General features: G+C 36.7%; 1 non-coding gene across 1 annotated transcript; it reads left to right on the forward strand.

Annotated features, from left to right (window-relative positions):
* The first annotated feature begins 484 nt into the window (after positions 1-484).
* Positions 485-574, forward strand: TRNAY-GUA (transfer RNA tyrosine (anticodon AUA)). The gene is given in 2 exon segments: positions 485-521; positions 539-574. It is a non-coding gene; the product is annotated as a tRNA-Tyr (tRNA).
* Positions 575-12,921: the final 12,347 nt, after the last annotated feature.

Consider the following 12,921-nt stretch of genomic DNA (forward strand, 5'->3'; position numbering starts at 1 on the left):
TTTTTTTTTTTTTTTTTTTTTTTTTTTTTTTTTGCGAACAGCAATTTCGAACGATCAAATTTTTTACATTTATAATTTACAAATCAGAAAGTAGGTAGTACAACTTGACTCAAGCAAGCTTTGTTCCTCTAGGCAACTTGCAACATTTTGTTTTTTAAGAAAAACATACTTACAAATCCGAAAAAAAATGGTTTTTTGTCCAAATTTTGAGTTTTTTTATACAAATCAAATATGACTGTGTTTAATTTGTATCTTTTCACGTTAAGTCCCCTTCCTCCTGACACCATCACACATAAGTGCCAGTGAAAGGAGAAGAATAGGTCCACCTAAAGAATGACGTGCTTTTCTTTTAGGTACCGAGTTATGAAAACTTTCACTGTGCTGAGCTTCGTGTTTTCATCAGTGCACATCTTATCAAATGCATAAACGCAATTATCGAATGCACCTACTGTTGTATTCTAATCTCATCTCCACTTACTCATAACCTTCGGTAGCTCAGTTGGCAGAGCGGTGGACTGTAGACGGTTTCGTGATTGTAATCCATAGGTCGCTGGTTCAACTCCGGCCCGAAGGATATTATTTTTCTTGCATGACCAATTGACCAATTATACAAAGTTTCACGATGCGCCTTTATATCTAAGGTATTCTTCAAAATATTTGGACCCTCTAAACCTCACAATTAGATAATTCTAGTGACTGACGACGGGCGTATTCGAATGCAAAATTGAACCGCATAAAGTAGAGCCAAGTCTCCTCTGTCATTTGCAAATTTCGTCAAACGATTTACTCTTTATGAGAGAACGGTGGTGTGGATTCTTTTGAAAATTTTAGGGGACTTGCCCAGTGATGTGTGGCAAATTTTCTGAAATTTTGTGAAAAATAAATAGCTCGATGAAATTTTGCAATGACTTATAAGACGTTGTTCATCTCCAATCAATAGACGATTTATGTTACTCATAAACATGGACAATTGTAATTTTTAACAACTGATCAAAATGTGTAAAAAAGGAGGGCATGGAATGTTTGCAAGGATCTCAGAATAATTTTGGTAAAGGAGCCCCCACATATTTCTCATCGATCATCACCTAACAACCATTAAATTTTAGTACTAAATAAAAGTATCAAATGCGAACTATCAAAGCGAAAACTTTTAATACTAAGATGATTCTGAATATATGATAAGAATAAAAAACATATACATCGGACAGAAATGAATTGACTCCTTCGACAAGAACATGTCCTCACTTTTTTGCCTTCATATTGGGAGGTAGGCAAAAACGTGTGCAAGATTAGTGTGAGTGTCATTACACAGGGAAAAATAACCTCGAGTATTTATAGACTGTGCTTCCAGGACTTTATGTCCACCTACCTTTCAGTTTCGTCCATTAAATAAATGTCCACCGCTATTTATGTCCACTAGACGTTAAGTCCAGTCTTTATTAAGTTCACATGATTTAATGTCCAACCATGAATATGTCCAAAACTGTCCAAATTGTGGACATGTTATGTCCACATTTTTTTCTTCTCATTTAAATGACAGGAACCACCGCAAAAATGAATGCATACTACTACTACCTTCATTCTTAAAAACATTTCATTCATGAATCAAGTCATGAAAGAGAACAGACTCTAAGAGCAGATGAAAACATATGTTCATGTGTACGGATATGATAAGATGAAAACCAAAGCGGGAGCATAGGAAACGCTCCAATGCCAAATTAAACATTTTTCAGTAACAGATGCAGTCAAAATTGAAAGTCCTCTTAAACTAGTTATTTCGTGCGCCTTCAATCTTGTAGGATACTGTGCAACGCCTCTGACGCAAAATGGTTGCTTAAAGCATTGCGGCGCGGCAGGCGACTAGCGTGATACGCGCATAGGCGCCTACAAACCTAACGGGATACTTCACGCGTTGCGCAATGCGTGAAGTATCCCATTAGGTTTGTAGGCGCCAGTGCGCGTTCTGCGCTGCTAACACGCCGCTCCGCTCTGTGTTAGGCTCTAATATTTAAACTCACGGAGTCAACGTTTTTCAACTCATGATTTTGAAATGTTTGCACTCTCTGCATTGATTATTCCCTTTTAAACTGATGAAAAATAAATATGCACTACTGGAAAATATAATGTGTTTTTTGTAAATATATTAGTGGTTCCGTGTCAAATTTAATGATTTCCAAAGCATTCCAATTTATTCTTTTATGTTTTGGGCTTTTACTGTGATGCAGCTTTGCTGGTGTAAGCGCAACCAAACGCTCAAAATTGGACGCATTTGACTCAAGGGGGTCGATGTACAAATAAGTTAAAAAACAAAAAATTGCGTCCTTCTTAATTTTTTTCCTCTTTTGTTAATTTTTGTACAGTTTCTTTCATCACAACTACGGCTCATTGAGATTCATATCGATGTCATTGCTTGGAAAAGGTTTTACAAATATTTACCACGTTTTAAAAATGTAAATGTTTTTAAAATGAAGTAATCGATTTCATTAAAAAAAAAAAGAATGTACATTAAAGGCATATTTTATATCGGAAATTTCAAGGATAGAAATGAAACCAAGTATTTTCCAAAGACAATTTGAAAAGACGAATCAAAAGAAGAAATTACCTAACATTTCATTTAAAATATGAGTTACGATAACAACACCTCATTTTCTCTTAATTTTCTCATTTCGATATTGTCAATATAATTTTACACACGGACTAAAATATGACGCTTGAATTTGATTTTAGTGGACTTTACATCTGTGGACTTAACTTAGTGGAAGTTTAAGTAATGGACTTAACAATTGTGTGGACTTTAGAACTGTGGACGTAAAAATTGTGGACATAAAGTCCGTGTACCTAGACTGTAAAATTCATCTAGACTGCAAATTTTAACCAAGCCCTAATTATTTCTAATTTACATGGTCCTAGGAAACATTTTATCTGAAAGACGAGAAATATTTTGATTTTCGATGTAACATTGGAAATATGATCTGATGGACTGTGAAAGTTAGTGCTAAGCTTACCTTCTATGAGAGTTACCGCAGATTTGATCAAGAATGTAAACACATTTTATAAGCTCTGGTGTGAATGACAGAAGGAATCCATAAGCTATCTACAGCGTTATCGTCATAAACCTCTTGCTACACCTTCAAAATTAACTAAAATCAATACACGATGGAGGATACTATTTTGTTTTTTAGTTTGATGAGATGGCCCGGAAAAAGCTAGTTGTAACAGTTGTTGAAGATGAGTACTACGTGACGATGATACAACATGGACAGTGCTGTCAAATAGGGCCGAATATTTTCTGTGTTTTATAACATCACCGAAAATAATTTCAATTATTACTCATTTGTGAAATACTCTTCCTGACTTGCTTCTTCTTCATACTGTAGAATTATGATCATTAATTTAAATTTTTCAAAATTTCAACAGTGAGAAGATCAATTTGCGAGCGTTGAAAATAAAAAGAATGAATGATGATAGATTTAATACCTTTAGACTAAAATTCGAATTTCACTAGAAGACATAACTCTTTATGTGTATTCATAGTGCACCGGCAGAAAAATTGATTTATTATTTTGTGTGCTATACGTAAATCGTTATTTTCCAGATGAAGGAACATGACTCCATTTCAAGATTGCAAAATTGAATAAATTAAATACATGTTTTGCAGGAGTATGACGGCACAATTTCCAATACAATTTTTCCTCATTTTTTCTTGTGTAATCAGAAGGGAGAGAAGCAAAGTGTTCGGTTAAAAACGCCTAATAGTAATTTCAATAAAAGAACAAGTAACAATTGGAAATTTATAGCGCTGTAAATAAATAGTTGTTATTTAAGTTAGTTAAGATTCGTTCTTTAGTTTGAAAAACGAACGTATTCAGTGTTTTAATGAGTGCAAGATTTTGACACGTAAAATTATCTTGTTTAATTTTTTTCATAGTGCACGCGACCTGACAACGTTCTACTATTCTCAAATAGCCCACGGCGACGGGGACAAACAAACGTGTGTACGCAAATAATTCATCGGACTCTTAAAGTGAAGATGCTGAATAATACTCCTAACATGTAAATCTTTATTGACCCCATCAAGAAGCGTAACCGCTCGAGACTGGTAATAATTTGCTCCGTGGTTTTATTGTCACTAATAACTGCTAATTGCACTTTCTTTACGAGACGCACATCCGCAAGGCTTCCTCAACCTGTCACACAAAAAAATCTCTCCAAAAATTTCGTGTCCTTAACTATACTTCCTAGTAACTTATTCATTCACCCATACACATCACCGTGCGTAAAGATTGAGTTAAGTTGGACGAAAATATATATTATCAAATCACAAATCGAAAAAGAAGACTATCTATCCAAGTCCGTGGAAAAAATTTTAGTTAGTTAGTAATTTTAATTTACGACGATCAGCAACCAGGCTATTCACGTCGAGGACCAAGAAACCTTAATTTTTTAAATTTAATTGCTTGAAAAGTTTTCAAATTTCGGTGACTACTATTGGATCATCTGAGCTTGAAGGATGGATGTTATGAGGGAGGGAAGCATAGATTTTTGGGCAAGAAAGCAAAATATTGTCAATTGTAAGGGGGGAATGTTGACATAGAGAGCAGAATGGAACTGGAGATTTTGAAATGAAATGAGAATGCGAGAAAAAAGAATGGCCGATTCGAAGTCTTGCAATTTGAACTTGGCAGGTGCGGTGTTTGTTGAATTTTTTTTACGTTTCTTATATTTATTTTTTCGCATTTAATTTTATTTTCTACGATTTACTACTGCATTTCATCGATTCATTGTTTTATTCAAATATGTGCTTTTGAAGTTTTCAACAAAATAGTGGTTCTAATTCGATGTCGTTGCGGTTTCCACGGTCTTTTTTTTAACAAAAAATCCGGAGGCATCGTTATTATTTTATAACAAAACTAGGGGGTACGGTACGTCCCATGCCTGCTACGGAATATTACGAAATAATAAAATTTCGTGCCGTGTGTTTTCTAGATTTCAAAGGCTGCGGTTCTGAGACTATTGTTTAACCTACACGTGGCGTTCTATCTCATCAGATGTTGGTGCTTTTAAAATGTCACCTGTAGGTTGACACCCGACTTTGTAATGCACTCGGCTACTTGAGTATTATTTCTATATTTTTTCAATTTTTCAGCGGCATGACAAAGCACCGGCAAAACGTATCCCGGTATTTTTAGTACTCTTACAAGCCTCAACCGTACTGAATACATGCATCCTTTATTTTCTGTTTCAAATCTTTCATGATACTCACAGCGCTGAAATACACTATTAATCGAACTGTCTTTCTCGAGGGGCCTCTGTACTAAGAGGGACTCATACATTGCATAATATGCCTTTATATGACTTCAACTTTCTCAAATCGAGTGATTTCTAGACTTTTTGAAATTTACGATCCACACAGTTTCTTTTACAGCTTTAGGCTTATACTTGATTTCCTGTTTTTACAATTTTGTTTTTGAGTGCTGACCGTCATATCATGCCCTTCTACAAGCATAACAGCACCTCAGTCGCTACAAAAACTTTAAACTGAGCTATATTCAAATTGAATAGTTGAAAAAATTGGGAATTATATCACCGAAAATGTCCCGAAAATTACCGAAAATTATTGCCATTTGGACCAAGTTCGTCAGAAAGGAACCAACCCACATTAAGTTGAAACTGAGAAAAAGAGGTTTGATGTTTTATTTCTGCATAAGGCTCAATGTAGAAAATGAACTTTAATCCCTCTGTTCACAAACTAATTTCTGCCTCTCGACATCCAGTTTTTGGCAGGAGAAAATATACGGCTAGTTGAATTAGAAAACATTCTTCACTCATTTTTTTCGTAATTGCGGGTTGGTTCCTTTCTGATAAACTTGATCCAGTTAAGGTTTCACGTTGAAAAAAAATCAGTTTCAAGGGAAGACTACGTAAAGTTGTAAGCTGTTAATGAGGATACGAGCACAAAAGAGTGATAATTTCAACTATATTTCCGGCTGATTCCGGCGCCAGCTAGAAGTGGCTTTGCACCAGTAAGAAGCATGGTTGATTCAACCATATCTATGGCTGGAGCCATACCCCTACTTCTGTCTCTAGATTACTCTCTTAGCTAGCGCCAAGATTACTAAGATAAAATTATCATACTTTCTTCCCGTGATATTGTCAGATTTTAATGCATTATCATGCCCTAGATTGGCCCAAAAATTGTTCGAAAACTTCCGCAATTCATTCTCTAAGAATCAAGAGAAAGCTTCCTACTGAACCCTTAAAATACAATTGTCTCCTCTTAATAAGTAGCGTAATTTAAAGTATATTTCCTGTAAACGGTCACACGCATTTATTCTAAAATATTGGGTTTATTATGATAGTCAGTTTTGACAAATTAGCATACAGTTTATTAATAACGGCACAAAATGTTAGTCAGTTTATTTTTGACAGCTCCGATTTTGAAGAAATTTTGAAATATCTTCGCTCGTTGATTTTAGTTCTTAGCACCTATGAAATCTCTGAACTCTCTACATTGCCGGGCAAATCCACGCACTTTTTCTGCACACTTCTTCAATGGCACTTGTTTGAATGTAGTTGCAGTTTCTCCATCTTCTTCCGGGATCGGCACATAAACGACGCAGTTGTAATCGGTGTACCTACAGAGAGCCTTTCTAGCATTCGGACATCTGAAAACATATGGTCGTAAGCAGTATATATTCATGTGAAAAGGTACAAGGAAGAGCCCTTATTACACCCTCTCCGCCCTTACACATCACCACTCCCCACCAGTTGAACCGGTAAAAACACCCCTCGCAAGCTAAACTTAAGCATCAGATGAGACTATTTGGACGGCTTTTACCGAGACCATCCTACCTGCATCTCACATTGCCTACTACTTTTTTCTCACGTTCAGAGGCGGATCTAGCAATTTGGCAACACCGGATTTCCTCCATTTAAAGCTATGCTAAATAATCGATTCTTGTCGGAGCACCTGGCCCCACCAAGAATCGATACATTACCATAAGTTCAAATGGAGAAAAACAATGTTGCCGATTTGCTGGATCCGCCAATACTCACGTTTACAGTTTCCTAGCAGAATAAAATAACAACTTAATTTGGGGAAAAGGCTGCAAAAAAAAACAACAACAAATGATAAACGAAAAACCTGGAACATTTCAGAATATTAACTCTTCTATTTTGCGGTTGAAAATGGAAGTGTTAATATTCTGACACGTTCCGGGTTTTTTGTTTCTCTTTTTTTTTTTTTTTTTTTTTTTTTGCAACCTTTTCCCCTTAAGTTGTTATTTTATTATCTGAATTTTGGCTGATTACCTGAGTTGTTTTTCATTCTTAGCAGAGAATTTGACTAATTGACTTTCTGTGAGTTAGCTTTGGATTATGCAGAATGTACTCTCATATAATTTTAAGTTTCAGTGTTTTTCAGTTTTCTGTTAAATAAAAGAAAGAAAAAGAAAAAAGAAGAAGAAGAAAAAATTAGACTATGTTTGGTGTAGTTAGGCTTTCTGATTAAATGCGTCAAATTTCAAGTTCCTTATTCGTAAAATGTATGCCAAGGCGTCGCTTTTTAAATCGGTCATTGGACACTGTCTAAGTGCAAACATAACAGTACACATTGAACTTTGCATTTTCCAACAATTTAAACCTCAGCAAAAATTAACGATTCTCTTGATAGACAAAATTCTGAATATATCTCTTGAATTAAAAGCCTGCAAACATTACGAATTCGGTTATGCATCAATGTGTCTAATAAGTCTCTGCGATTCGAAGGTCACAGAACTTCGACTGTACAAAAAATGTCTTCGTGTTCTCGGGAATGAGCGGAGTTAAAAATGTAAGTTGGTTTGATACGAGTCTCGAATGCTTTACGCAGGCATCGTTTTTTCGTAGAAGCACTTTTACCACCCGTAACTTCTATCACACTTTCCGACGTTCATGTTTTTTTCTGTGCAGAAATTTAATGAGTAATCACGCACACACCGTGGTACTGTATCATTGGTACAGGCACCGGCCATTTTTTCCTTCTTTCATTCACGCTATTTCGTGGAGGGATCAAATTTACCACTTGCGTTTAAACTTACATACAGATAAAACCAATGTATTAAGAATTGATAATCGATGTAAGTAACAGGTCTTAGTTCAAGCAAGTATAAAAAGTTCATCGACAACTTGGAGTGTAGTGTTATGGCGGACAAGATGGTCGGGCCGCAGAGTTCATAAATGTGCATCGAGCGTCCTCTCTTATTATAATAATAATTTGCTTCTCCACGATTCCATTGTCCCATAAAATTGAGACTTAAAAGAACATTTTAAACGCTGCACTGCGGTTAATTCATGAATTTTTTGAAAGGTTGATTCGCTGAATTAGACTTTCAATAATGGAGCATTAAGCTAGATTCAAAGTTCAGTCTACGATGCTTACAGAGACTTTTCATCATCATTGAGAGCGTTGAAATTATTCAATGCTGCTTGACATCTAAAATCGCCCAATTGGCTCCATGCAACTTGACAAGAGCCACCGCACTGAGTTCCCCTCAAATACGTGAACAATTCAGTCCGATATCCTTCTCGAACATCTATCTGTCAATCAAAATCATGCGCTGTTGTTTAAACTGTTCTCCAACAATAATTAATCAGAATAAGAACACCTGAAAGATAAAAATGAAGGGAGAGCTAGGGGGAAAAAATTAGTGAAGTCAAATTTACACAACAAGGAGCGCTTGTAAAAAATGCCTGTACAATATAGAACTGCGAGAGTGTGTACATTTTTATCGATGTGATCATAATAGGTTTTTAAAGAGCTTCCGAGAAAAGTCTAAAAATTGAAACATTATAAGCAAATACCAGTATTGCTTTGACTTTTGGCAAATATCCCTGTCGAAAGAAATATTTTCAATAATTAAAAAATTGCAGCAGGGGATGCAGTTAAGTCTGTTGGAAGCAAACTTCTGCTAGAGTAAATAAGAATAGTGAGTGTGACTTTAAAAAAATGACTCAAAAATCACGATGAACGCAAATAAAAAATCTAGAATTTTTCGACACGTGTAGTCTATGTATTTTATTTGTGGCTCATAAATTGGAAAGTGACCCTCAAATATTACCAATAGTCTACCACGTTCCTATAAAAATGAAATGTCTCTTGGAAGTTGAATCCCGGGGAATATATTGAGATAGCAAAAAAAAAAAAAAATCAAACATGAAAGGGGGAAAACCTATTGTGTTTTTCAATAGAGCGCTGAGAGTGACATCGAATAAGATGAGAGATCTAGAGCGTGTATTAATTTTCGAGTGATTTTGCACAATGAGATTTTCCACCCGTAAAAGTCTAAAAGCCCGTCTGGATCTCCGAATATAGAAAAAATTTAAAACTTTGTCTTAAGGCGTTCGGTTTTGTACAGATTGGAACGTTCTGGTTGAATTGTTACTTTTGAAATTCACCAATTCAAATTGAAAAATGAGCCACAACCTAAGATACCTACAATTATTACATTCTATCAATTGTAAAAACTTCACAAAACAAATCGAATCCCACCAGAACCTATTCATATACTGCCGTGCTAAGTAAGAACGCCGTATGAACATTCGAGAGTTGCCAAATTTTCCTTGATAAAACATGTATTTTTGACGACATTCATGCCCGTTTTTCTTTGAAATTTTCAGATGTTTTAGATTAAATTGCGTACAAAATTGTCTGAAAATATTGGAAAATAATATTCTTAATTTTTCCAGTAAATTCAGTTTTTATCGAGGGAAACTTGGCAACGTCTGATGGCTCATACGGCGTTCTTTCTTAGCACGGCAGTATAATTGACTGTGAATGTGGCGTATCTCGATTTCAGCATGAGCTCTAGAAAGCATGGATTTATATATGAAACCGGGTTCACGTAGAAATCGAGGTACGCCCCAAAGTCAGAGGAGCGACGATAATAGTCTTCTTTAGTAAGTTAAACTTTCGAGCTCATACCCGTGCAGTCAGCGGAGCAGTTACAATTCCAAAAAAACTGGGGGCCAGAAAAAAAGAAAACACAACACACGATAAAGTGAGGACCATGATGGGCAGAATATGTTCAACACAGACTCTGAGCTTTAATGCACCGTATACGTGTCAGACGACGGTTTTATGCAAGGGTTGTGGAAAATCTCAATATAGAAAACTCGCGTTGGATGATTATGAAAATTGACAGCGCATGACAACGCTTGAACGAAAAGCACTAAAACATCAACGCGCTTGCGTGTGCGTAGCAACTATTTTTAACGAAGAGCTTTTTGTGCTTCCATTTTTCCCTCTTTTTTCTTTTTGACTCGTGAAGTTTGCATTCAAAACCTTCAAGGCAAATGAAGTTTCTGACCCAATTTAGTTAGCTTTTTCATTTGTATCAGGATTCATATGTACTGATTCTTTAAAATGTTACTTACCTTTCTGTTTTCATGATCTCCTGGGAAAAAAAAAAAAAAAAAAAGTGGAGATCAAAAAACAGAAAAGGCAATATTTTGAAAGAATTATTGCAGACCCTGATTTAGGAAACAAGTAAAAATGACCCGGTGCTCAGGGTCGGATTAGCCTACTTGCCGCCGATGGGCCGCCTGTGTTCTGCCGCCCCCTTCTCATCCGTTTTGAAACATCAATAAAAACCATCAAGTGAACGTGCAGCGGGGAGGGGTGCATGAGACGTGTTTTCTCATGTTTGACACATTTTTTGAGAAGCCCCGTCAACATTACCAGCAAAAGTTCACGGAACTTTGCGCGAAAGTTAAGGTCCGTGAACCTATCTCTGAGTGAAGGCCTTCCATTTATGAGAAATGAAAGAAAGAATTATGAAAGAACAAACTGACCGCACTGTGTTTGACGCAATGCCTGAAGCATTCCTACAGTCAAATAGGTGCTGTGCGTTTCACACCAACCGCTTCTGAACGCACTGTGTTTGACGCAATGCGTGAAGTATTCATGCAGTCTTGTAGGCGCTATGCGTTTCACGGCGACCGCTGCTGACCGCACTGTGTTTGACGCAATGCGTGAAGTATTCATGAAGTCTTGTAGGCGCTATGTGTTTCATGCCAACCACCGCGCCGCTCCAAGTTGCGAGTTGGGTTTCTCTCTTAACTCGACTAATTAAAGGTGTCGTCTCTTGTATCACCGAAAGACGACAAAATTAGAAATTACTATCCTTCTATTCTCAGGAAATGAGAGATTTTGTCGCCTTTTCTCGTCTGTACGTAAATTATTTTCTGAATCCGATTTTTCTCTCTCTTTTTTTTGATACCTACATTTAAAAATTGCAAAATTTGCCGCCCCCTAAATTTGCCGCCATGGGCCGCGGCCCATGCGGCCATCCCCTAAATCCGGCCCTGCCGATGCTTCATTTTTGGCACCCTAAATTGCTGGGGTAGCCAACAAACCCTCACCCCGATATTTCATCTTGATAGGTACGAGGGGCATTCGTAAAGTAAGTTAATATTTGTCATACAATGAAGACTAATGAAGACAATGTTAACTAATGAAGATAATTTTAATCTGTAAAAAACGTTTGACTTGTCATACTTTTAGCTTTCTAAAAAGCTTCAGGTTGTTTTTTTTTTTTTTTTTAAATTTGGCTCTCTGAGTGCCGAGTAACGTCAGTTTACACCCGCATCTTGCCACGACGTGTCCAAAATTTACGAACGTCGCGGGGTGCTCAATGAGTGTTACTCATTGATTTCTTAGAAAGAGGTACCATTAAATTGATGCTGACAGAAACTGTGATGTCATGAAAAGGCTTAAATTAGCAATCAAAAGAAAAAACCCTGGCCTTTTGTTCCGTCAAGTGTTGTTGCTTCATGACAACGCTACAGGCCCAATACAGCTCATGTGACAAACCAGTTATTGACCTCCTTCAAATGGGACCTTTCCCCCCATCCTTCTTATTTTCAAGATCTCGCCCTAAGTGATTTTACTACTTATTTCCCGGGATAAAGAAGGGTTATGGCGAATAAAGTTCCACGGACGACGATGAAGTGAAAGATGCTGTATGAAAGTGTTTGCGACAACAGAATCGACAGTTCTCTGATGGAATCAAAAGGCTCATGTCACGGTACACAAAATGTGTTCAACGAGATAGGAATTACGAAGAAAAGTAATGTAAGGTCTTCTCAAACATAAATCTTTTCAATTTTGAGCGAAAAATCGCATTTTGACAATTTGCAGGACGAAGCCGCATGCTACAGTCCTGCGACCTTTCCAGCGCGCGTAAATTTTCGACACGCGGTGGCGAGAGATGGGTGTAGGAAAACTGATGTTACTCGGCTTTCAAAAAGCCAAATTTAAAAAAACTGAAGTTTCTTAGAAAGCCGAGAGTGTGACAAGTTAAACGTTTCTTACAGATTTAAATATTCTTCATAACTATAGCAGGCATGACAAATATGAACTTACTTTACGAATTCCCCTCGTAGTTCAATTATCTGAAACGTTACCGAGTGGTGCGGGAATTTAGGATCACACTCTAGGCTGTGTTACTAAATCAATAAATATTTCAAAATATACAGCAGATCACGAACAATATATAATATCTCCATAATAATTACACCTGCGACATTGTTCATTCAAAAATTTGCATATAATTATTGACTTGATTTAATCAGAAAGGCTAAAAATTGTAATCCTGGAAATAATATTTCAGCTAGTTGTTTATGAGTTTCTCTCGTGGTCAGCACGCCACATGCCCCTAGGCGCCCTAAACGTAAATGTGTGCAAAAAAGGCAGAAAACACTTCAACTGGCGGCTTGTAACGTGATCCCTAGCGATCGTCAAACTAGCGATTCTTAGAACTCATGTTTGATTGCGCTCTTTTGGGGGATTCTGAAGTGCTACGGCGTCAAAATTTGAGATTTATTACCACAAGCACAACGTATGGAACAATAACTTTCTCGTCAAAATTTGTCGAGTTGCGA

The sequence above is a fragment of the Bemisia tabaci genome, chromosome 4, assembly GCF_918797505.1.
Source record: "Bemisia tabaci chromosome 4, PGI_BMITA_v3".
Taxonomy (NCBI): domain Eukaryota; kingdom Metazoa; phylum Arthropoda; class Insecta; order Hemiptera; family Aleyrodidae; genus Bemisia; species Bemisia tabaci.